The sequence below is a fragment of the Manis javanica genome, chromosome 3 (genome assembly GCF_040802235.1).
Source record: "Manis javanica isolate MJ-LG chromosome 3, MJ_LKY, whole genome shotgun sequence".
Taxonomy (NCBI): domain Eukaryota; kingdom Metazoa; phylum Chordata; class Mammalia; order Pholidota; family Manidae; genus Manis; species Manis javanica.
Window position 1 is genome coordinate 66151045 of NC_133158.1, and position 25362 is coordinate 66176406.

Below are 25362 nucleotides of genomic sequence, written 5' to 3' on the forward strand. Positions count from 1 at the left end.
AGTCAATGTGAGTAAAAAAAATTTGGCTTCCTTCAGTTACTTGTGTTGAGCAATTCAACTTAAACAAGATAGAAAACAATTTCTAGTGTGTTGTGACTTAATATAGGTGCTACATCATGAAAAGTCTCTTCTATTTTCCCTTCAGTTTTGGTTATCTCTACCTCTTTAAAAAAAGAGAGAAGCAGAAAAATATTATCTAATAAAATAGGCAATTTAATATTTCTCTGCTCAGCAACACCCAACTTCCAAACTAATTTATTAAAAAGTAAACTGTAGTCATTAAGTATTTAATGCTATCAAGGTTACTGACAAAGAAGATTGGACAGAAATTAAAAAGCAAAGGTACATTAGGAAATAACTTCACAGAAATATGAAAAATATGGTGCCCTTTCTAGAATCTAAAAATGCTGAAGATACAGAGCACTGCTACTAGAACTAAGAGAGATAGGATCAAAAGAGAGATCACAAGAGAATATGCAGCTTTAAAAAGATGTCTGAGAGCGGAGTAAGAGAGACATTTTGGATGACTAGTCTATAGGGCACAACTTATCCTGTCTCCCAAGGAGATTTGATAATAAATGCAGATGAAATCGGGCAGGTAGGGAGGATTTAAAGGAAAAGGTCAATATAGGTTAGATGAGGAAACAGACCTGTTGGGAGATATTTTGAAAATCATGAATTCATACTACATAACTGTTCACCTTTATCCTATTTTGTAGAAACAATGTGTGAACAAATCCAGAAAGGAAGGAAAGCTCACAGGAAGAAAACAAACAGTTAACTTTTCACTGGCATGCTTATTCTATTTTGTTTTGTTTTTAATTGTGTTTATATTGGACGGTGGGATGTTGTTACCTTCTATTGATAGAAAGAATCAAAAAGGAAAAAGAAAAAGAGCAGAAGGCAACAATACCTATAATATCTCCCAATGTATTTTTGAATGACTCTGATCCAACTCTCAGTTTCAAGCTGTTTAAATCTATCTCACTGACGGGTCCAAAACTAGTACTTGCATATTTGGGACAATTAAAGTCAGCAGGGTCTGTGGCTCCCTAACCCAGGCTTTATTGTATCAGGGGTAAACAGCCACTTGTAATTTAGTGAGTAAGTGCAGGTCTTTCATGATGCACATACCAGCCCTACTGAAAACCAATCAATTTCTGAGCTTGGCAGTGGCATTCATAAGGCCCCTATGGAGCATTATCCCATGCCTGAGGGTCATTACTCTTCTACAGAAGCACTGACAGTTGTGATGAATGGCGATACCTGGGAAGAGGAGCGTTTGGATGTTTAAACAGATTACATTTTCCTTTTAGAGCAGTAGACATTAGATCACATGTTAGACTGTCTACCCATGTGGACAGTGAGGATGAAATCAGGGCAACTCATATGTGAACTAGTGAGGTACTGGTGTACCAGTCATCATCTCTATTGAAAGAAATGCCCTTGACTTTGTATCCTGTCACGATATTGTATGTGCTGTCAGGTAATGGGTGATAGCCATATACAGCTGCTGAGATGCTGGGCTGTTAACAGGCATGAGATTCCATCCATCACTATTATCTACAACAAGACTCATTACCTGCTAGCCAGTAAACATCCCATTTACACCATCTGCAATGAATTAAAAAGTGACGAAAAGAATCAGGATCTGTTTGACTTGCAACATGATTGTCAAGTTCATTTTCATCTCTGGAAGCCCTTCAGTTCTTTGAGAGACTTTAGAGAAAAATATATGATGAAGAGACCCAGGAACAGCCTGGCAGTGAAAACTCTCACTGACAATTGTCAGGTTTTTAACCAGGAACTTACAATTAGCTCCTTAAAGTGTAAGGCAAGTCCAGGCATTTTATTCCCCTCTCCAGCTCTTCACTCGCTCTGGTGTTTTGGTGTGCTAGAACTGGGAATCAATGTTTGTTACTCCTAAATTGATGCTGACTGCAGTGAGAAGTATTTCACAAACTAGAGGCAAAGCTGCCACTGTATCCAGAGAGCAAGTGATGATTAATTTCTAATTTACACGTGCAGTGGTTTCTTTGACAAGTGCAAATTCCATGTCCTACAGTAAGGTTTTGTAGCCCTGTTCCTGCTTGAATCAGTTAATCCGGGTACTGAAAATATATAGAGATCTACTGGCATTTGAGGCTACTTAATTTATATATAAGCAAACTGGCTGTCTGTCCAGATTACACATGTGGGTCGTCCACTGGTGGAAACTGAAGAGCAAAGATCAAATAGAGGTGTCACATCCAAACGACATGAGAAATAGCAGAAGGATTTGGCATTTATTTGTAGGCATCACCTTTTATTAGCAGAATCTCTTGTTTTTTCATCTTCCTTTTCCTTCATCAGATGGTTTAACAACAAGGAAATAACTTTCATTCTTACCTCAAAGACGGGGTTCTTGGTGTTACCCAAAGTACAGTTCTGAGCAGAGAGACCTATTCTGAGATGAGGCTGTTAGAGATAAGCCCTTCTGAAAATAGCTCTGGCAATGCAGTAAGATTTCACTCCCAGAAATCCATCTCTTCCTCCCACAAATTGCCCTTGTGGTAGTAATATAGGAAGGAGATTATATATTATCTCATCTTCTTACAGAGAAAAAGGACAAGTGCTATGGGAAAGCTTTGTTTCTTTTAATCATTCCAGGCATTCCCCTGCCTTCAATATTTTACTGAAGAGGTCCTCGGTTGCCTTTCAAAAGACACTCTAGTCTGAGAGGAAGAAACAGAGTAATGAAAATGACGACCTCACCCAGAAAGGCTTTCTAACCAAAAGGGATACACTAGCTGGGACCCCAGTCCTCAAATCTGTGAAGCAGACAAGGGTAGAAAGGTACTACGAAGTTACAACTACCTCTTCAAAATTTTGCTTGGGAACTGTTCTATCTGATACCTCAATTCAGTAGGAGTTATTATCTTTTTATCACAAGTTCATCTTTATGTCTTGAGGGGAAGAGACACAAACCTCTGTGTAGAAGATTTTTAGGGATACTGACTTTAACTGTGCTTGGATAAGGAGAAGAAATAGCACATTGTGAGAATAAGGAAGCTCTTTTGCAGAACTTAGCAAGGGAGGTTCATTATCCCTTCCTCTTCTTATCTACCTAATCCTAAACTTGTACACTGTATTACTTCCATTAGGGCCAAATTAATTGCTGATGGGGTCATGTTAGAAGTGTAGGTTTTGCTTCTTTGGAAATAAAATCTGATTATATTTGAGTCATTTCAGCCCTGAACAGCACATTTTCGAACTGCAGTTTGAAAGAATGAACCAAATAAGTTACACTGTGAATTCATGGTGTTCATTTTAACTAATAAATTTGAGCAGCCTAATACGAAGGTTGGCTTAGGAAAGCTATGACTCCTCTCTAATAGCATCAGAAAAGGGAAGCCCAGTACACTTTCAGTAAATGTATACATGACCAAGCAAGAAATCCTGATTTTTTTCACTAATATTCCAAGAATTACAGAAATACTTTAAGAAGGAAAATAAGAGGCTAAATGTTTACGAGAAATGGAAGTTAAATTATACATAAATTTTTTATATTTTTCCTATAAAATAACTTAATTTACATGCCAGAAATTGGTAAAACTTATGCTAATGGTGTTAACATTTTATGTACCATATCATAGATGTATATAGAATACAAAGTGGTAGAGTTCTTAAAGTCTCTTATATGTCACTAATATCCAGTTGCTTTTGAAGTCTTATGGCAAAGTCTTGGGCTAAAGTGCTTCTCAAGTCTAAATGCCCAATTAAACACGAGGCGTTGCTCCCAGTTGCTTTCTTGGCGAGACACCACATAACTGTCCCATGAAACAAACTTACATTTGGGGAATAGAGGGTAAATTTTTGAAGACACTTCTTGGAGTGACCCGACATCACTAGTCCAGCTCCGAGTAATTTTTTGTGTTTATACAAAATAGTGTTATTGAAAACAATAAGTTTTTTTTCAGTTGAGGGCAAAAAGGTAACACAGAATAATAGGCACAATCTCACATGCATCAAACTTCCAAGTTTTGGTCATGAACAAGCAAATAGAGACCATATTGGAATACACGGCCTTTCTGTCTAGCTTCCTCTTACTCTACCAAACACAAGAAGATTTTATATGTGTGAGTTTTTAAAACAACAACAAATGTGGACCAGATTGCCTGTTGAGGCAGCCAGTGGCCACATCTGCAGCAAAGGCTTTTTTTGTGGGAACTCCTAAAGCTCATAACCATGGAGTGAACCATAATCATATTGTTTAGAAATTCATGTCAGGGAAAAAGCTCTTTTGACTTTAACCATTTCTCCCATTAATTCTGGGCTGTTTGGAAACACGCCACAGGAACCTTTACCGAGTCTCTAACTTTTCTATTATTTCAATGGTTCTAAAATAGAATAAATTAGTGAATGACTAAGGGAAGTAAAAAAGCAGGAGGAGTCAAGTAAAAAGTTAAAAAGGTGCCACTGTCCTTGATTTCATGATCTTTTTGGGTTAGATTTCAGAACCTTTGATGTCCTTTCCAAGAGAACTTTAACTAGAGACAAACTAATAAGGAAATCTGATTGCAGTGAAATAGTAACCATATACCTGGATATGTAAAATCTCCCATGTTTTTAGCTGCAGATGAATTTCCACTTATTTATAGAATTAAAAGAATTCTAAAACAATGAAAGTTCTAATATTTCTTTATTTCTTTGAAGACCATATTAAGTTTACAGAAATATCTGTGGCACAATCAGGGTAAGTCCAGTCATATCCTCACATCTACTTACATCCTTTCTGACTTCAAAAGTAATGTACCTATGTGCTAACTTCGGCAGAACATATCCTAAAATTGGAACAATACAGAGAAGAGTAGCATGCCCCCTGCACAAGGATGGCAAACAAATTCTTGAAGCATTCCATATTTTAAGGAAAAAAAGTAATGTACCTAGGAGAATATTTTACATTGAATACAACATGATAAGTGACAACTTTGCTTAACATTATTTGTAAGAATAGAAAGTGAAATATCTATGTCTTCCAGAGAAATGCATTTTTTTTCTGAATAGCCCACTTTTGATCCGACATTCTTTTCTTCACTTGGTTGCATGTATATACACCCCATCTTTATTTCTGTCTAGTTATGTATCTTTAGGGCGCATCTCAAAGGCCACTACCTTTTTGAAAACTTTCTTGCCTACTTCTCTTCACCTCTCTCTGTAGCAAAACTCTTTGATTCCTCCTATAGATACTGCCGGCCAAAATTTTTGGTGCTTTTTTTATGAAACTTAGTGCTTAAATTTCATCATCATCTGTAATTTGTCTGATCTCTCTGCTAGGTGTGAATGCTTTAAGTGAAAGAACTTTACTTGGTATACTGTCTTAGATACAGTATTTTCTCAATAAATATTGTAACTCAAATTGAGTCTCTTTCATTGGAAACAGGAAATTTTTTTGAGACTTTCTCATACTATTTAGAGAAGGACAGACTGATAAATCAAAGTACCTCTATATTCAAAATTAGAAACACAATAAAAATAATTTTTAGTCCCTGTGAAGCTGTAAGTTCCTTTGTTTCAGATGCTCAGACAACTTCTGTCCCAGATTCTCTTTAAAAAAACTTATCTCAGATTCTGTATGTTTAAAGATAACTCATAAATTATGACTTTTAAAAAGAAAAACAAACACACAACAGGAAAAAAAATAGAGATCAAGAATGGAACTAGATAATAAAGAATTATAATTTTCTTCCTAAAGGGTGAATGAAAGTCCTTAAACACAACCAAAAAAAAAAATCAGAAAACTAAAACAACACACTAATTGTCTTCAGGTCTTCTTCCGTAAGTGAAGAGGATATAAAGTTGAAGAATGGCAGTCTTGTTTGGCATTATGCCTAAAAGCTATAGACAGATCAACTTGCAATTTGGATTGCAATCTATTTACAGCAAATGTGAATCAGTTTGGTAAATGTATATGCTCCATGCAAGTCATCAACCAAACTATGGAAAAAGTGATGTAAATACAATTAACCCCTGAACCAAAATATACTCAAGAAATATTTTAATTGCATGTGAAAAATAGAATGAATGTGATAAGTAAGGAAAGAAATAATTAAAGAAGATATAGTTCTATAGAAGTAGAAAGAATATTTTATGGAAGGAAGCATGGTGATAAAAGCAAAATGGAAATGGAGTAGTTGGGGTCAGTAACACAAACAAGAAAAATGTCAAGTACAGGATATACTTCTTCACTGATAAGTTCGCTGAAAGTCGAATAGTAGCACCTGTTTTTTTAAAGAAGTCAATTCATAAACCATTATGAAATCAACCCTGCCTACAGCTTTCTAGGAAAGAATATTCTTAGAATGAGGATTAGAGAAATGAAAAAAGAGAAAAGCTCTGAGGACAGTAGTAAATTGTTTATGTCCTAAATTGGGCATCATTAGCACTTTTATAGTTTGGCGGAAATTGCTGTATGAACGCCAAATTTCAGTTTACAAAAGGAAAATGATGCTATAGTAGAGAATGGGTTGGATGGAGTAGATTTAAGATACGAAGAGCCATTGTAGTACCAGTAATAGTATAACGGTGAAAAAATTAGCAGTAAGCATATACATTGGACATACAACAGGATTTTGCCATTAATTTGAGGGTTTTTAGTAAAGTAAGTAGAAATATAGGACTGACAGAATTATTGTTGTATGTAATTGTCCTATTCTGCTACAGAATTCAAACCCAGTCCATCTTAGAGAAAATACCTAACATACGAACCCACAAGGTGGCCTGCTTAAGGAAACATCTCATGTAGAGTTGTAAAGACAGTGACTACAACTTTCTAAAACAAACACATAAAATGTTCTTTGGTTCAATGGATATTTAGTGAAATTTCATTAAAGAATTGTATTTTCATAAATAAGAACAGCATCTGCCAGTATATAGAACAGCTATAGATTTGTCATCCTTCATATTTTCTCAGGAGCCAAAGGTTAGGAATAAATATAGGAATACCTTGGTATACTAAGAGGCTTTCATATGTTTGTTTATTTCTTTGGGTATTTTTTTCTTTAAACCACAGTGAAGAAGTTATGTTCATGCCCATGATTAGTTTCCTCAAAGTACATTTTCAGTTCTTAATAATTATGAAGAAATGAGATGCTTCATCCATTTTTTTGTGCCCCTTTGTATTACTGTTTAAGAAATAATCCAGCCATTTTTTTTTAAACTTGATTTCCTTTTGGTACGCTTAGAGAGATGAACTCACTTCTAAAACTAGCTGATTTCCTGGGGCACTTCCATTCCTTAGATATCAGGGGCAGGACAGACGTGAAGTGATGCAGGCGATCAGTACTTCAGGTCAATTCCCCACAGGTTACCATCACACCTGATTGAGGAGGATCAGGGGCCATAGCCGCTGGACTCCTGCACAATGCTTTGTGCAACATCAGTGTGAATTTTCCCTTCTCCTCTCACCCACAAACCAGTAGGAATCTTCAATAAAATGTTATATTCTGACAGTATCTCTGATGCCATGGCTGTAAAGCCAAAATCTAAGTGAGGCAGAGAACATGCCCATGTACTTGTATCCCTTCCAGGGTACCACATGGCTGTCGATCAGACCTGATCTGAGGGGAAATCTGAACCTGCTGTACCCAAAAGCCATCTCATTCACTGGCTTCATTTAAATACCCAATGCTGTTTGAGAAAGAAAGAAGATAACCAAGTGCACTAAGGAAAATTAAATTGTGTCGAGGCATCACACCTGTCACTGAGGATGGCACTGCTGTGATGGTGGCCTAAGAATTACAAACAATAGAAAATTAACATCAAACATGAAAATGCACCCTTTAAACAATGTTGCAGTAAGGTTTAAGCCGTTTTCCATTCCGTGATGGAACTTCTATGTCTCCTTATGGTAAGGTTAACACATAGTCATTCTGTTAACTTTACACATAGTAGGCATTTAATAAGTATTTGAATAATAAAGAATTAGGTAATTGAATGAAAGTCATAAGCTATTGTGTAAAGTTAGGGAAAAGGGGGTATTACTCCTAAAATAGCATGTCTACAGTTTATACACACACAGACCCATGGTCATCTGGATGCCCCATCACTGCCCAAGGCATCTTCCCCTCCTGCCATCCATTGTCTTTTCCAGTTCCTGTCCAGGAGACCCCTTCCGGAGGCCATAGCACTCAGATCATGTTCAAAGTCTGTTTGTCCTTCCCTTCCCATTCAGTCAGTCCCTGAGTTCTGCCAAGGCTCCTCCAGCAGAATCTCCTCAGCTGGCCTCCTTATGCCCAGGACCCCAAGGTGGGCCTTGGAAAGGATGGTCCTGTCTGCTTTCTGAGGCACTAGCAGTAGGCTGTCCTTCCTTTAGGCTCTTTTCATATAACAATTCTTTGAAGCATCTAAATCTTTGCTCCCACGCATCCTTTTCCTCATCTCATCTCTAGGCGTAGGATTCTACACTGCTGCTTTCCTACCTGAAGATTAAAATCCCAATTCCTCATCTGGTTGTTAAGCTCCTCTACTGCCAGTCATTCTCCCTGGCCTCACTTTCTTCTCCAACTCCAGGGTCCCCACTAATTTCTGTTTTCCCTAAAGTAGAATGAACAGGGTCTTGGTTCAGCACCAGCCCTCCTCACCAGCCAGGTGAGCCACTTCCTCACAGTCTGAACCTGCAGTGGTGTATCTGCTTTAATTGCCCTGCCTTTCCTGAATCAGCCAAGACAGCCAGCTCACCCTTCCCACTTCCATGCCCCTGCTTGGGCCCCCTCCACTCTCTGATGCTCTTCTTTCTCACTTTGGAAAATGTATTCCCATTACTCCTTCCGCATTCTTTTTTTTTTATCCTATTATTGCCCTAAACTGTTACCTGTTCTCTGTGTGTCTACTTTTGTGTTGATCTAGATGTCCAGATGTCTAAAGCAGTTTTTCCTGTAGAGGTTTGGTGTTCCCTCCTTCCTAGCAAGATCATAAACACCTTTAGGGAATTCAGAGCATTTCCCTAAGTATGGTACAGCATTCTCGACATAGGACTTCTTCAGTAATGTTTGCTAATGTCTTAATGAGGCATGTGACCACTAGATCTCAGTAAGACATTTGGATTCTTCCATCATGATGTAAAATAGTTGTATGTTGCAGAACTCACTGCATATCCCTGACCCACTGGCCCAGGCCAGGAGCTTGAACATGTGTGAGGAACAGATAAAGCCCTCAGGACTCTTACACAGGATGTTTAGTCGGAAGGCCATGAGTATGTTCTTCCATGTGAAGAATATCAAAGATCTATGATTCTGGACCAAACAATAGTTCTCAGAGGCAGTGGGCCAGGTTCATCATTCATTAGAGTAAGTTTGCCAGCTGTTGTTATAATATTCAAATGAGTTTTGTCTTCAATGCATACATCTCATAAGCATCCTGAGCCAGGCTGCTCTCTGAAGATGTAAGTGGGCAAGAAAGCACCAGTGTGACTCAGTCAACTGCCAGAGACAGACTGGCTCTGCAAATATCCACACCCACCACTTTACACTGTGCAAAATGTAGTATTTTACTCTAGTTGTGCCAGCCCAAAGTTTGAGAATTATCAATGAATCCGTAATGGAAAGAAGCCACCAAGATTTTCCCTGGACTTAAGGATCTCGAAAGTTCTTCATTAGAAAATTTTAACCGACTCTCTGAAAGTCCCATGGGCAGCTACTATATAAGGAAATCTCCTTCTGCCTCAATTTTAGCCCACCTAATAAAATCTGATGGCAGCACATGGGTTGCTTCAGGGAACATAGTTTCAGGATTAAAGAAGACCTAGATTTAAATTTTATGTCTTGCTCCCAAGATATAAAAGAACTGTCTCTCTGAGAAGTATATGGAAATGCCTCTCTTGGCCATGAATTAAAGACCCATTTTATGAAGATGATTCACATCTAAGATTTGAAGAGACCATTACTTTAACTAGAGGCACAGATTACATACTCTTAAGTAAAGGTGAAGACCCCTTTCCTCCAGCCTGATGAAGAGAAGCAGATTCTTGAGAAGTCCTTGGTGTCCCTGCCATGGGTTACCAATGATAAGAACACTGCAACCACACCACAGCTAACCTCTACCTCATTGCAAGGTAGACATTTTTATCCCCAATTAGCAAATAAGAAATTTGAGGCTTAAAGTGATCAAGTGACTTACACAATGGTATACAACTAATAAGGAATATTCATAAACACCCTGATCTCTCTGCTGCCAGAGCCCATGCTCTTAAATCCCCACACAGCTGCCTTGTAACTAAATGACACAATGCACGTGAAAGCATTTTGCAACCTATAAAGTAGTATACAAATGATAGTTTATGTGGGAGACAGAAAGTCCCAAGGACAATTTCCAGATTACCCTGAGAAGAGAACAAATAGCTTTTATTCTGAACACTCTAAAGATACTAGCAGCCCTTTTGGTCATGTACAAAAGGCCATATGTTGTTCTTCTGTGGCATCCAGAAGCATCCAGCAACAATAAAGTTCATGTTTCTTTTTGACTAACCTAACCAGGAACATACATATCCAAAGCAGGCTTTCCCTCCTTCATATACAGGGATGTGCATGGATGATGTCATTCTAAGGTTTCCTCACTAACCACATGAAATAGGTAGTCATTCTTCTAAATTTATTGATGGTGTGAACTTAGCTCCTAGAGACACTATGTTCCATGTTCTAAACATTCAGTAAATACAGACTGAATGAATGAGTCACAGTTAGAGTTTTTAACATAGCTGGGAAATACCCTATACTTGAAAATCTGGATTAAAAAAACACTTGACATAATTTTATTGGCCTTAAGTAATATGCCTTTTTTAAAAAATAGATTTCTCCCCCAAAATTGTGATGTTTTTTACTGATTTGTTTTTGTTGTTTCAAAATGGCTCTAGTCAGCAATTCTCAACATTTTAGCAAGACAATCATTTATAAACAAACACTTAGATGTTATAAACTATTATTTTGAAGCTATTTGGTGAAATGAAACTTCAGTGATCACTGTTTTGAACTTCCTTTATCTCTATTACCAAATCTACCAAGGCTGGCCATGACTGGTCATTGCTTAATGGCAACAGTAGACAGCATTGTGCTGCACCCATCAGAGCAGAAATAGCTGGACCCTCTGGTTCGCTGCCTCACTAAATAGTAGGTGATCAATAAATAGCTGCTGAATGAATTAATGAATCAATTATCTCCAATTCATTTGCCATTTAGTTGTGTGAGGTTTCTTGGAGTGGGAAGGAGGCATTTAAATTGGCATTATTTACTTATTTCCCAAGATATTTTCATGCTTACTGTCAAACATAAATTTAGGAAAAAAGACATCAAAAGTTTTTGAGTTAAGCTATCATTCCATTGTCAGAAAATGACCATTACTTTCATTTTTGGTTTATGGCCATTGAAACCTTTTTTCTTGGTCTTAAATGTGTATACTGTTTTATTATAAATATGGGCTCATGTTGTTAAAAAGCTTGGGGATCATAAGTCCTTGGGTATACATACCTAGGGTCATTGGCTTATTCTGGAAACAACCAGTTTTCTAATAGAATTAACATTAGGAAGGTTTTATAGTCATTTATTAATTATTCTTAAGAAATGAAAAACCAAGGTCCACATCACAGGAAGTCAAACATGATAGGAAATGCTGAGTTTGTTGATACAGAGACTCCCCCTCTGTTCGAAATCTCATCTACACTATTGACTTGACATAGGAAGAGCCAACAGAACTCAAAAATTATTGATTATTCATATTTTTCTGCATATTATATGCAGATGAGATTTTGTGGTTTCAGTGATTGTTATCAATCATGACTCATGGTTTCCGTGTAGATCTCTCCACCTTTGATTTACACCCGTTTGTTCCACTGTAGTACTCCCAGGAGCAAATCCTGGCTATGAATGTGGCAGGAACTGTGCAATCATTTATCACTCTATTAAAAAAGCTATTGAAGATTGGTATTTATACCTTTGGAATTTGGGTATGTTATTCTGAGTGAGGTTTGACTCACCTGAACCCTGCCTGTGTACCTCACTACCAGAGGAGGGGAAACCAAGTAGGTGGAACACGGGTATCTTTTGTCTACCAGTCTTTAGACCTAAACGAGATTACTGTTGACAGGGATCAACAAATTTCCTTTTCATTCCACAGGTTAATTTAGCTGCTCTCAGATGCAAAAACCCCTCCCCCCTCCTCCACCAACCTCTATCTCCCTCCCACACCACCTCCCCTTTAATTCCTGTCTGGAATGGATTCCTCTCAAATGAAGATAATCCTGCCCCAGCTGTTTACTCACTTGGTTACATTCCTGGGCTCAGCACCATCCACAACAGGCTTTGCCACTTTTATTTATTCCTGCCAGAACGCACTTTGGAGTTTTTATTATTGTTTTGGTTGATGGCACTTTAGCTTTAAGCCCTTATATTTATGATTTATAACTTTCTCTCTAAATTGCATGTAGGACTAGAATTCCTCAAGCATATTCTTTATTTAGACACAAATATTTCATAAAATTTGAAGAAAACATTTTAAGCATAGTATCCCAATATCCAAGAATCCTTTTTGCTCACCTGCCTTCAGAGTTAGGTGATGCACTTCTGTGCATCATGTACTGAACATATCTGCACGTTCAGTAATAACTCATAGACATGGACCTAACCTAAGGAAATTGTTATGAAAAAAAACCCAACTCTAGGTACCTTTCAATAAAATGAATTTTAAGTGATCATTGTTTTGTGTTTCAGAAATAGCTATGGACAGCCATATGGTTAAATTATGGTTATTCATTCTTTAATGGTAATATTTGATATGGTGCTATAAATGCCAGGAAAGCTTTGCAAAGCCTGTGTTACATATATTACTTCATTTAATCTTCATAATAAGCCTGTGAAGTGGGTGTGGTTACATTGGTACTCACAGAGGTTAAGTCATTTGCTCAAAGTCACTTTGGCTACTAAGAAACATTAAAAGGATTTGAATCCCTATCTACCCATTTGTAGAGACTTTGCTTGTTCTGTCAGATGTACCCATAAACCTGAATATTCCCAGTTGCTTTTCCTAAGTAGTATTCCCACATGAATACCTTTTGTCATCATGTAGAAAGAATAGGCCATTTGTACTATTACCACCCACAGATTGGTTTTTTTTTTCTTAATACGAATTTTCTTTCCTTCTTCAGGGGATGGCTAGTTTGTAATCAGAAGTAAAGGTTAAAGAATTTAAAGGGTAAATGGACATATTCCTGAGCAAGAATATAGTAATCACTGAATGGAGCATTGTAATTTAAGAATAACTATACTTTTCCAGTATTATTGATTATATAAAACTCTAAGCAGACATCTACAACTTGAATCCTAATCTATTATGCTCTATATTCTTTCCTGAGAACTCTATCATAGGCACATTTATATTATACATACAGTGTAGAAGATCACGTGAGGAATGTCGCCCAACTGACAGAGAGTGACACTAGAAACCTGAATTTTAAATTTGATGACTTTTGTGCAATTAGAAGCTCAACCTTAACGTTGCATTAACTTAGCTTTTTTGCATTTAATTATAGATATTGGGTTAAAGCTATGGAAGTTAAAATTTTAAGCCTCCATTAATGGTTGTAATCAATTTTTTGTATTATTTTTTTCTATAATAATCAAAAGAGCACTTAACCTGGACAGGAAATAAATCTGGGATTCTACAGATTAATATTAAATCTGCTAATGTATTGTCTTACCATTCCCTGGAAGCCTAGGTTATCTGACACTATATGCAAGAGCTTACAGGTGACGAGTCTCCAGAAAATGGCCTAGGTTTTGGTATTTCTCTTTGAATTCTCATAGTAACCTTATTTTTTTAGTTTCGCTGTGGGATGTATTTTAAGCAAATGGAGGGTGGGGATTCAGAGATGAAAGGAATTGACATAAAAACCAAAGGAATTGCTTAATTTATAAATTTAACCCTGTATCATGATTCCTCATTAGGGATATTTGCTACACTGATTCAGTACCAAGCACAGGGGGCAAGTGGGACCGAAAGGGCACTAACTATATTGAAGATGGCACTAGAATCTTGGAGGGCTCTTAATAATTAGGTACTTAAGCTCACCTAGAGAAGTGATTAGTGTTTAGAAGTGGAGACATGGCTACAGGAACACAGATAAATTAGAAGAGAACAAAATGTCCAGTTTGCCACAGTTCTTTTAAACAATTGTAGGCTTCACAGGGATGTGTGCATCCTGTTCACGCTGCTCACACAGCCCCCAAAGTCTGTTTAGTCCCGGTACACTTGACTGTGCTGGTACAGATGTAGCCTGGAATGGGAAGGGTGGGTACAGTCTAGGGAAGAGAGCGAGCAGAATAGGACAGCACTGATATTAATGCAGCATAGAGGAGGGCATGATGGCTGGACATTTGAAAAGCAGTAATAAGTAAACAATAACAATGTGACGTAGCAGGAAGAGCACTGGAATAGGAGTCTGTTCTGGTTTTTCTGCTGACCATGTGTAATCCAGAGTAACACTCTCTTCCTGCGCTCTTTTATCTGTAAAATGGGTGTAATATCTGACCACTTTATGCCACAATGGATGTTGAGAGACAAAGAACTGGTGGCAGCGCCTTGAAAACTGCACGGTGCTATGCAGAAGTCTCCCCTTATAACTGTTAAATATCCAAAAATTGTGGACAATCACCGTAATTAAATGGGTGGTTCAGATCACAGCTCATTTCACCAAAATGCCAGATACTTGTGGCAAAGGTAAACTTTGATGCTTAAATTGTATGAATGTTGCCTCTGACAAATTATGTTATGTGGAATTGATATGTTCTGGCCTCAAACTAGCAAAATAATTGTGACTTCCCATAAGTATAGTGTTCTGCAGCTAGGAGAGAGAAACTTAAAATTGGAAAGAACCTAAACACTTACACATTAAAAATGACAGGATGAAAAAGAAGGAAGATTGGGCTTTTTCCAAATGTCAAAATTTAAAATGCTAATAAAATCCAATAAACAGGATATTTACCATGGCTACAACAACTAGCAAAGGTTAGCATGGACAAGGGCTGGAAACCACTGAAGGTGCGGAGGGACAAAAAATCAATGAGAATGCCAACCCTGGATGAGTTTTAATCTCATTGGCATGTGCTCAAGTCATGGAGTTGCTTCTTTCATAGACTGGACCCAACTCTTTAATCGTTATTTAGAAGAGAATATTTTAATGCACATATGATTTCAGTACTGTGCTTTTTAAAAATTTTTTTTTGCATAGCAGGACTTAACTTTTGAATCAGAGTGAAAAAACTATTCTCCAGTGATTTAACTCCAACACTTTGAGTAAGATGACAAAGCATTCAGACACAAACAGGATCTCTACACATCTTAGACAGAGAACAGAATATTCAAACATGTGTATCTTGCACTTAATTTAAACTGTGTGCTTGGTTACCTATCTCTTCAGCAATTCAGTATAAAGTTTTATTACTGTGAAATAGAAAAGGGTAGGGATTTATGTCACACAAAAATGAATTTCCATGGATGGGAACACACATGAAATAATTTAGGTAAGCAGTATGTCAAATGAAAATTTAAGGTGTTAGATCTGGTGGCTCAAAGGGATGAAGAAAAGAGGTGGTTTGTGTAATAGATGATAAATATATCACAAGGGAAAGAAAAAGAACTATTACTAATGTTAAAGACTTGTGGAAAACACTGAAGAATGAATTTTAGGACCAAGAAATCAAAGCAACTGATTAAATAAGGGGAAGACTCATTTCAATGTTAATGGATAATATAGCACTCAAAATAAAGGCAATCCTTTACAGTCACACCTAGAAATGAATGAAAACCACAAGCCTAGAGTTTCTGTAGGTTTAGGCCTTATGGACATTTTTTTAACTTTTCTTTTACAGAGGTTACTAAAGGAACAGCAGCCAGCCAAGCTCCTGTCCCCTCTGCAAAAACTTTTCCTTTCCATTCAATTTTGTTTCAAAGTAGTGCCAACTGTGAAAAAGAAAATGGAAGACTGTGCAGACCATGCTCACAGTTCTCTGCTGGTTCACAGTGTAACTCAGGGTTGATGGATGGGTGTAGAAATCCCCTTTCTGTCATCTATACTTCTTGACTTTTTTATATGTTGGTGGGAAGAAATTCACGGAGGTAGGTCTCCAAGTTAAAAGAAGTCCTCTTCTTAATCTGCGTTCACGTCTCTAGTCCTCAAACTCTGGGTAAAAATCTCCGGAGGATTGTAAAAACACTATAGGGCTGAGAATTTAATTAGCTCATTTAGCTAAGGGACAGAGGAGAAGGATGAGGAGAGCTGAGGTGTCTAACGACATCACCCACCAACAGAGGGACACAGAAGGAGGGGGAAGCTTGCTGAGAAAAGCAGTGAATGCTTTTGACTTGGAATGGGTTGTATTTAAGGTTGCTGCAAGATGTTTAGATTTTCTTAAGATGTCCTGGAGACCACAGACAATCAGATCTGAAACTCCAGAGAAAGTCCTGGGGTGGGGATAGAGATTCAGGAGTTATTGGTGAGGAAGTGGTAGGTGAAGCCGTGAAACTGGATGCAAGGACTTGAGGAGAAGCTGTGCGGAAAAACCCAGAGCCGAATATGGGAGATTCCAATACTTCCTGAGTGGGCCGGAGAGAGGAGCCAAAGCGAGGCAGAGAGGGGACCGGCAGAGACGGGGAGCGGGAACCGCAGGCCCGTGCCGGGGACGCCGAGGGAGAGGTGTTTTAGGGGTGACTGCCGTGAGGCGGCTAAAAATAAAACCAAAAATGTCTAAGGAATTTGGCTCAAAAGAGGTCAGTGCTGACCCTGAGAGTGAAGTACTGAAAGTGCAGTGATCTTTTTGAGATTCATAGTTTGTGGCTGTAATTTCATAAGTGGAAATGGGGAGAGAAGCGCCATGTAACTCACAATACTTTCTTTAATCCCTTAGCTCTCCTATTTCTCCATTTATTTGCCACTTATGCCTCCCTTTGGTATTGTTTTTATTTTTCAAAATATTTAATTTGCACTTTATTTTGGGAGTGTGGTCACTAGAAAGGCAGTATACGAAATATAGTAAATGGCTACGGTTGTCACAATAACATTTCCACACCAGAAAAATCCATCATCCCTACCTTCTACTTAAATAGGACAAGATAAAAAGCTAGGATTTTTTTTTAATCAAACTTCTTTTACCACCTGTCATAATTTCCAAAGTAGCCATGTTCTTTTCAGCATTGATTCAACTAACTAGAGTCCCATGGATGGGAAAACAACATGGCTACTTTGGAAGCTTTCAATATAAACTCTTTAAGAACATTGTTCTCTCTTCTGAGAGAATCCATCTATTTCAGAGGGCAACAAAACCTGCCACACATAATAATGTACTTCACTGGATATTGAACTTTAAGCAGAGAAGAATCAGACTTTCTGCTCCACACCTGAGAAAGAGGAGCCCAGGGAGGCCAAGCCCTCTGGACCTCGCCCAGTTAGGCTTTGCCAAAAGCAGCACAGAACCCAGGCCTCGGCGAGCATCCCAGGGCCTTTTCTGTGAGGCACAGTAAAGTTTCAGCATTTTTTTGCAGGGGAGGGAAGGGGGTTAAATTCCACTCACTGTAATTATGTAGAAATAACCATGGGGCTTTATCTTAAATTGTTTGTCATATTTTAAATTCTACTGTCACACTAAAGGAAGTCAGTTCGTGCTGATGCAAAACCTCTTCTCTGGTAATCAGTGTAGTCCATATTTATTCCTTATGAAAAAAAATCTTGTCTTTTGTTCTGATGACCAGTGTACATGTCTTCTTCTTCTTGTGTCTCATGTAAACATTAAACCCTCCAAACAGACAAAGCAAGGGTAGATGAAACCAACCTGTTTACTATTATTCTTTTACCTAAATTTTAAAGAGGAACAAAAGGTGAGTGATGAGTGAGTTGTTCAGCTATAATTGAGTTTGTGTTGCTCTCAGTGTTATAAAATTTTAATTGGCATTGGTACTTAAATGTATATCAAAATGCATGTCACAGTTTTGAACAAAAATAAATTTCACTGTAGAACATACTTTTAAGTGAGAATGATAAATTATCTCAGAATTTATGGTTCTTTATTTTAAAAAATCATAAGGTCAGTTCTTTAATTAAAAGATAAAGACAAGTACTCAGTGTCCATGTAGTCAAATCATTTAAATCAGGACACTCTAGTAACCAAAAGAAAAAGAAAAAAATTTATGAAGTGGGATATCTAATCTAGCCTCAGAATAATTGGCCTAGAATGACTTCTTTTATAATTTCCTCAGATCCACTGCTAGGAGTCCCCCATCTCAATGCAAGAAAATGGAAATGACACTGGGTACAACCAATAATTCGTTCTAAATTTACTCTATCAGTTTCAGTCATGAGGCTTAACTATTTTTCCATTAAATAATAGGTCTCTTCTATTGAAACATCTCTTTTCCAAAACAATTTACATGAATATATGGTCAGCCTCTGGTATAGGAAATATAGATAGCTGGAGATATGGAGAGATGTAAAATACTAAACTGGAATTACTGGTAAACATGCATTGTTAAGTGGTAATGAGTACAGCTATGGCTACCCTCACCCCAGTATGTTTGACAATGTTCTCCAAGTGTTCCACAGAGGCAGATAAGGCAACTACTTTTTATACCCCTGAGAGTATAGCAAGATATTGCAAAGACCATTAAATAATGAAATAAACTGAACATTTATAAAAACCGATCTGAGCATGTCTGTTGGGAAGTCTGAGAAATCTAAAAATCTAGCTGTATCAGGATGTGTGAGTATGTGATGACTGAGCTCTACAAACCCAGATAATCGAAGGGCCTCCTTGTCGGGGCAACCCTGTGAAATAGTGTGGGAATCGTCTTATCTACCCAATGTGTTGCAAACAGCACAGGCTTATTGATAAACCATGCGGGATGGAGGGCCAAAAGTATTACTGTATTTCCCAAGTGAGAACCGCCCTCCTATGAGACTTCAGTCTGATTTTTTTGGACCTGCCACCTAGTGGCCACTTCAGTAACAAAACAATGGTAACATTCGGGTCTTCATTTGTAAACTGGAGTTTAAATGTGGCTCATCTGTGAATAAATATGGAGGTGCTCCATCCGTTAAGCATAATCCCTGCCTCCTTCCTTAGGCTTACTGTCATTTCATAGAGCAGCTTCAATCAGAACATTTGTTATAGTCAGAGGAAACAGATTTTTCGCACAAAATAATACCCTTCCCACCTGGAATTCAAAAAAAAAAAGAAAAGAAAAGGAAGAAAGAAAGAAAAAGAAAAAAAGTCTTCCATTATTGAAAAGAGAGCTAGAGGGGCAAAGGGAAAGGGGAGGGGGAGGGGACGCTGGAGAGCAGGCATGTGGTCTGTCAAGTAGTTCTACTTGTGAGGCTAATTCTTCCAAACTGTGCACCCAGCAGAGTAAACCTCTTATTTTGCTGCTTTTGCTCTGATCCCCCACCTAGCTGTAATGTTCTAGTTGTTTTTCCCTGTCCTATAAACCACACAGGCATTTGATATGATACATAATGTTGGCAAAGAACAATTTACAAATGACTTAAGTAGGTAATTATTTATTAGAATCTAGGTCTATAGAAGTCTGTGTTACTGTAGCAAAACCTGGCAAGAGGTTAGTTTTGTTTCAGTGTTTCTATTATAATCCCTGTTTATTAGTTTTCCTTTTTCCAGGGACTTACATGTGGAATGTAAAAATGCACGGTGGGCTATTATTATTATTTATTATTTGTCAAAGAATCATGAATATACAGAACAAAGGCCAGTTTGTGAACCTTGCCAGACAGTCCCCAGCCCAAAAGACCTCATAATACAACTCTTAAGCAGGTCCTAAAAAATGCAAGACAGAATGAAAACAGATGGATGAATGATACTTATTCAATATCTTAAATATAGAACTCTGTGGTGCAGGTGCATCTTCAGATGTTATTTGAAAGAAGAGACAGAATATCTTGGCATTGTGTCATTTATTCATAAATATTATAAATTTTATATTATTTGAGAAACTATTCTAAATATACAGGATGGTTTTTAAAAAGGTGCAAAAATTGATTCCCTCAAATGAGACATAGGGCAAATGAAGTAAGAAGCTAGTGCTGAACATAGAGAAGGAGAGAAGAATCAAGCCAAGGTTGGAGCCAAGGGAAAATAAATCCCAAGGGGATATGTGAGGTTTGCTGAAAAAGAATTCCAAGGATTATTTTTTTCAAGAAAAGAACCAAATCAACCAAGAAGAAAGATGAACTTGGCAGCTATATCCTGTATATACTATAATTGCCAAGAGACTCCAGGAACAATAGTGGCAAAGACAATGATTTACTTGCGGAAGTTACAGTGCAAGGGGGTACAATTCCCGGCAGCAGGCAGAGGGCATGGTCTTCATGATCAGATATAGCTACATGCAGAGTAAAAGGTGGGACTCGAGTCAGGTTTGTCAGGTTGGCGAGGAAGACAGAAGTCAATAGAACTATCCAGTGAAGCTATATTTTTTCAAACATCCATTACCTGTCCTACATTATATTAGTCATTACAGAGTGCACCATAGATGTAAGTCAGGATCCCTGAGCCAAAAATAAACCTATGTTCAAAGTGAAAAGATAAGACTAACACTCCTTGAATGATTAGGCAATATAAGGCAGCTGGCATTAGTAGGTATAGCATGATTTTCGGGAGGGGAGAAATCAGCAGACCTCAGAGTAATCACAAAAAAGCCATCCAAGAGATGAGACCCAAGCCAAGCCTTCAAGAATTGGTGTGTGGGGAACTAACATTAAAAACAGGGAGGAATATGATGAAATCATCAGGATGTAAATTAACGGGATGTGTTGGAGGAACAGTAAAATCCCCTTATTGAGTGAAATGACAGCTTTGAGCAGGAGAATAAGGGGAAACAGATAGAATGATAAAGTGAAGGGCAGTGTGTGAAACTGAGACAATTAGGGCCCTTCAGCATGTGACGGGGGCCGTTAATTAATTCATTCTAGAAATATTTATCAAGAGTATATTATGTCTCAGGCACAAAATAGACAAGGCTTTTCACATCATGGAACTTCCACTCTAATGAGGAAAAACAGAACCTCCCTCCAACAGAAAGCAAACAAATGACTGAACGAGATCATTTCAGATAGAGATTAGTCCCATGACGGACATCAGACTGAGTGAAAGAAAAGCGACTGGCAAGCGTAGGGATGGCCCTACATGGGTAGAAAAGAGAGTAAATATTTGAAAGTGGAGATTCTTAGGACTTGGAGACAATTTGAATAGAAAGAACAAAGGCCCCTCGCCAGTGATTTGTAGCCTTCTAGTCTGGGAAATTAAAAGTTTGCTAATGCCAGTCATACAAACTGTGAAGATTGTATGACTGAGAGAGAGGAAAAAGTTGAGGAGGGGTAGGAAAGCTCACTTTTCCCATAACCCCCTCTGTTATAGTGATCTACTAAAGCCCTGATTCTTTAAGATGTTAGCAAATGTCTCACACTCTTTTTATTTCTACCTTATCACAATTCTCGGTCATTTCAGTGTCTAACTATATAATCCTTCCAATGCCTTGTCTCTCAATTCCTTAATTCTCTCATGGTATGTTCTCTATTCTACCACAGCTACTCACTTCCACTGGTATAGTTGGACCTTTTAATTACTAATAATTATAACTTTTCCATGATCTTAATTTCAAGCATCCCACTCTCCAGCCACCACCTAATATTGTCATAGCCCAATCTTTCTGTCCCCCTTATTACAATTCCTAAAGCCTGTTAGCACCTCTGCTTCATCAGTTCTGCCCATAACATAGCCCCTCATATTCTCACTTCCTTATAGAGCTTAGATTCCATGAATAATAATTGCATACACCCTTAACTCCTTGATCTTCTCTTGCTTCTCTGTGCCCTTCTGTCAAATCTGTCAAATTTCAACTACAGTGATCATGTGCATCTCCCTACTGGTTCCATGTCTGCATACCAAGCTGAATGTGGCTGGAGAAAAACACACAAGGAAACTGATGACTCTCACTTTAAACTCAGGATCACTCAGAGAGGCTCTTAGCGCTGCCCTGCAATTATACGATGCTTCCCTGTCCATTGCCTCTCCTATCTCTTCAAGAGTATTTCAATATCTCACCCTCTCTCAAGCTTCCAACATCTCCTCCCTTATTCTTACTCTCAACTTATGACCTTCCTTCCTACTTCACTAAGAAAATACTTGCAATCAGAAAAGAACTCGCACAAATACTCATTCTCCAGTACACCTACCCTCCCATCTGCATCCATGCATATTCTGCTTTCTCTGCTGTAACTATGGAAAAACTCCGCATGCTCCTGTCTCAGTTCACCCCTCACTGTAGATCCCTTCTCCTCTTGCATACTCATAAACAGTTCTATGGAAAAAGCTCCTCTCTTTTTCTGAGTTTATCAGCTTTTCCCTATCTACCAAATCTTCCCTAACAGCATACAAACATGATGTAATTTCTCACATCCAAAAAAATACTCTTCTCACCCCACACTCAGCTATTATCCCATTTCTTTGATTCCTATTATAGCAAAATTTCTCAGGGAATGTTTATAATCATTATGACACTCTCAAATCCTATTCTCTAATTCTCTCTTGATCCTTTTCTAACTACCTTTCACACCCACCAATGTAGTAAAACTCTTCACACTAAGGTAGCCAGTGACTTCATGTTGCTAAATTCATCAGCCAATTCTCAGTCTCCACCTTCCCTAATCTCTTAGCATTGTTTTGCATGGCCCATTTTTCTTTCTCTCCATTAAGACACTTTCTTCCCTTGGCTGTCAGTCCTCCACACTCACCTAATTTTTTTCCTACCTCCCAGGCCATTCCTTTCAGTCTTCTTTACCAGGAAGTTGTCATTTCCCCCAGCAAGTAAACACTACACCATCTTAGGGCTCAATCCTTAAATCTGTTTTCTTTATCTCCATTCACTCCCTTAATATTCACACCCAAGTTTATGGTTCAAGCTTCTATCTCTAGTCCAGGCCTTTACCTTGAATTCTAGGCTCATAGATTCAACTGCCTCCTCAACATCTCCGTCATAAGTCTAATAGGCATCACAAACTCACCATCTCCGAGTGGAATCCCTTACTTTATCCAACAACATAGGCAGTTTTCCCCACCTCAGTAAATGTCATCTCCACCCTCAGAGATGCTCAAGTGGAAGAAAGTGTATTTCTCTCCCATCCCCTGTTTCTCTCACAAATTCAACCTGTCAACAAATCCTACAGTTCTGCCTTCAGATTACATGGAGAATCTTGCCAGTTCTTATCCTCACCAGACTTCTCTACCATCATCTCTGGCCTTAACTATTGCAGTAGCCTCCTAATCACCTTCTGTCCTTCTGGCCTTGTTACTTACCATCTGTTCTCAAGATGGTAGCCAGAGTGATTCTTTGTAACGTATGTAATGTAATTTAAGTATAATTTAAGTCAGACCATGTCACTCTTCTGCTCAAAAAGCTCTAATGGTCCCGTCTCTTAGAGGAAAAGCAGAAGCCTTCGCGATATTCCAGGAGACTCTACACACTGCTGCCCTATCGCTTCCATGTCCTGACCCCCACTTACTCCTCTCCAGCCTTGAGGGCCTCCTTGTTCCCCTCACCTGCTACACTGATTGCACCTCAGGGCCACTGCACTTGCTTCTCTTCATGCCTGCAGTGCTTTCCCAGGTAAGGTGTGCTTGCTCTCACTCTCTTTAGGTCTTGACTCAGTGTTCACTTCTAAGGCCTTTCATAACCATCATATTGAAAATATGCTTCCTTCAGAGTACTTATTCTCTTCAGATGTATGTTTTATTTACATGTTTATTTCCCCTTGCCATAAATACAAGCCCCATGATTTCTGGGGTTTGGTTATTGGCGTCTGGGGTTTTTGTATTCTGAGAAGTCCCCAGTGTCTACAGCAGTGCCTGGCATATAAAGGGTGTTCAGTAAATAATTGCTGGATGAATTAAAGAAAGAATGAGTGCTTCTTTCCCTGAGTTTGCAGGTGTTTTTATTAAACACAAAGCTTAATATTGTGGCATGGGCCCCATGATTCTCCATGGCAAAATTTTCAGATTCTTCAAAATTAATTTCAAAAGTAAGAGCACTTTATGCAAGTTTATCCAGAATATTAGATAGACCACTATTTCTGTTCAGCACCCAAAGCAGCAACATCTAAAGCATTTATTATTTTTTTATTTGGTAAATGTTTATCAGGGAATATGGGTGTTCTAGCACATATAATGACATGTGCAAAGGCTCAGAAACAGAAGAAAACAGTACAATGTCACATAATATTATAATATTAAGTGACAAATAATGGAGGCCTGAGCTAATGTGGTACGGTGGGAACGAGAGACCTAGAAATGTGAGAAAATTAAGGAGTAAAAGGTCACTAGAATCAAGTAATCTGGTTGACGGGTAAAACAAAATACTGTCTACCTTTATCAGGCTATAAAGTGGAAAGTGATTATAAAAGAATTAGATAAGAGTGGAAATTGAACATAAAGGACATGAGTTTTAAAATTCCCTTTGTAGGATATAGACTTAGAATCCCTCATTGTTATAGTTACTACAGAAATACTCAGTGTGTTCATTGGTGACCCTGGTAGAATCATTCTGGAAGGTGCTCCCAGGTCAGACCGTAATTCTAAGTCTCCCAATCCCCTGACTAAAAATTGAAACAGTTTGAGGTCCTCTCTTTTCTACCTAGTAACCTCACCATTCTTGAAAGTGATTTTTCTTCTCTTATATAGAAATTAGTAGATTAATAAATAGAATAATATATGTATGTATAGATAGATACACACATATACATAATAGTTTGAAACCCAATTAACTGTGAATATTGTTTTCTATGTACAAAGCCTCCTTTGGTTATTAAGAGAAATTACATTAGAATTACAAATCTGGTGATTATTTGAGGGGTAATGAAAAAGCAACAGATGATTCCCAGATATGGAGAGCTTGGGCAGATGGGTGAATGGTGGTGATGCTATTTGCTCACAGAGGGAACACAGGAAGAAAAGAAGCTTTAAAGGAAAACATGATTCTGCCTTGGAAATGTTGACATGTCCAATTGGAATTGCATATTTGGTCATTTAATAGAGAGGACTAGAGGTCAGGAGAGAACTAACGGCTCAACATATAAATTGGAGACATATTAATATATTAATGATAATAATTAAGACTGAGAGACATGGATGTCCAGTGAGCAGTGGGCATGCCAGCCTGATGTATGTGTAATAAAACATGACCAGATACAGACCTGGACATCAAGGAACTCATAATCACTTATCTCATATCTTCCTAGACTGGTTTTCTCTTAAATTCACTCCCACTCATCCCTACACCGACCCA

The 25362-nt window shown here is 38.1% G+C and overlaps 1 protein-coding gene and 1 non-coding gene across 29 annotated transcripts in view; both read left to right on the forward strand.

Annotated features, from left to right (window-relative positions):
• ZBTB20 (zinc finger and BTB domain containing 20) overlaps positions 1-25362 on the forward strand; it is an 832086-nt gene that overhangs the window by 590103 nt on the left and 216621 nt on the right. The window lies entirely within an intron of this gene.
• LOC118971506 (U6 spliceosomal RNA) lies at positions 4800-4906 on the forward strand. Its single transcript, XR_005059942.2, has one exon. It is a non-coding gene; the product is annotated as a U6 spliceosomal RNA (small nuclear RNA).